Source organism: Cynoglossus semilaevis, chromosome 18, assembly GCF_000523025.1.
Source record: "Cynoglossus semilaevis isolate Cse_v1.0 chromosome 18, Cse_v1.0, whole genome shotgun sequence".
Taxonomy (NCBI): Eukaryota; Metazoa; Chordata; class Actinopteri; order Pleuronectiformes; family Cynoglossidae; genus Cynoglossus; species Cynoglossus semilaevis.
In genome coordinates this window covers 8323037-8325138 of record NC_024324.1, presented here as the reverse complement: position 1 = coordinate 8325138, position 2102 = coordinate 8323037, and positions in this window count along the sequence as shown.

Sequence of the window (2102 nt, the reverse complement as noted above, 5' to 3'; positions counted from 1 at the left end):
GTGTAACATTTTGAATTTGAAGTGTTTATCAAAGGAGATCCATCCATACCAAATGTAACGTTCCATGTGAACACTCTGTCCATCCATACCAAATGTAACGTTCCATCTTCTAAATCAGCCAGAAATGGCAGCACAGGCTGTGAACACTCAGACCTGACGAGCTTTTAAACACACAGCTGTGTGTGTATTTCAGCGACAGCATCACATATGGTTCTCCAAACAGCAGCGTGTCCATAGTCCACAGTAAGGTGGTGTTGCATTAAATTAAATGAAAAATTGTGCAAAAAACAAAACAAACAAAGACTCACCTGTACACTGACTCATTTCCTCCACTGTGTGTTTTAGCACCTATTGTATTTTCATGTGTGATGTTAGAACCCTCACACAGATGCAGGTGGTTATTAAAGCTAAATGGTTCTGACGTGCCCAGCTGCTAAAGACAATGAAGTGTAACACAGGGGGGGGGGGCTCTGGAACTGTAGGTTTTCAATAATTGTACCTGAAAGATGAACAATCTCTCCTTTATCTGCTCTTCTATTTCCACCACCTCCCTCCCCTCCACCTTCAATCTCTCCTGGTTTCCCAGGAGCTCTCCCTCCCTCCATCTATGAGGTTTATGGCTCACGGTGCTTCGACTGCTCAACCATTACCCCAAAGAGCAACAAACTGATGTGTGGTCACACTTTATAAGCTGTCAGCTGAACCGTGCTCCTCTGCCGACAGGTGAGGAATGTTTTCGCTCACCTCTCTGCCGCTCTGTTGGTGCCGCACACATACACAAACACGCATGCACGTACGCACGCATGCACCAAGGTAGATGCATCTATTTCCCCGCACCTGGGCTCAGCACTCCAAAGATGAAAGGAGAGGGACGGCAGCAGGCCGAAGATAAGAGATGGAGGAGGCGGAAAAATGCAATCCATCATCTGACAGGTCTTCTTCATTGGCACCGCAGCCGTTCCCACCCTCAGCCCTGTGGGCTACCTCTGAATGGACGAGCGTCGGCCAAACTGTGAGGGCCCCGTACCGCAAAACGTCAAGAAAAGAGACGTGTGGGAGCGAACTTTACTTAAAACACAACATTTTTGGTACAACAAAACTGGAATTCTCATTAAACAAAGGAAATAAAAAGACAAAATATTGAGTTTTTTGGAAAGTTCTATCTATCCATAATTACTATGGACTATATGAATGATGGACAGCAAAACGTATTCTTTAGAAAACACAGAACCATGACTGATAACGACAAAAGTACTTTTTTTTTTACCAGCTTTATGTTGATTCGGTTTTAAAACTAAAAGGACTCCTCCACCAGGGGGCGCTGCATTATTTCTCACACAGATAAAGTTTAAACTAAAGTAGTCACGAATCCTTAATTTTGCTTTGACTGCAGACGTTGGGGATTCAGCTCCAGCGACGGTCCGTATTTATTTGCTGTCAGCGTGGCCGATAAAAGTGTGTTTGATGAAGGCTTAGGTTTCTCGTCCTCTGATTATTACCCACCCAGCGTCCAACGAGAGGAGCTGATCGTGAAAGAAGAGGACTGTGGGAAAACACTCAGCCCTTGGTTTGGTGTGTCACCGTTGTTGATTGTACTTTGGTTTTCCTTGCTGTTCTGCGTGCACACAAACGAACGTCACTGCCGTCGGTTTGTGTATGACAGCGTTGTTTCTGACAAAGACAAGCTGGCTCTGCAGTCTCCGTTATAACAAGCTCCAGCTGAGGGTGGTCAGGGGCCACTGGGTGTGCGTACATGATTTGGTGCGTATTGGTTAGCCGCAACGACACAAGGCAGCTTGTCTGTGTGTCTGCTCCGTCGTTTCCTGCTCCACTGAGACACACTTTACTTTTACACAACATGGCAGCTCACTATTAGTCTGGGGGCCAGACAATATATTCCTGTTGTGAATGTTCTGCCTGCATGTGGACATATGTGTGCGTTCTCATACCGACGCAAACCAAAAGCCGTGCGCGCGATAAGCAATCAGACGGACTTGTTGCTGATTGAGCAGCGGCTCCATCCCCTCGTTCTATTAGCTCTGCCTCTCATCTGTCCTCCTTTTCAAGTTCTCCTCAGCTGTGAGTGATTAAGTCGATCCAGT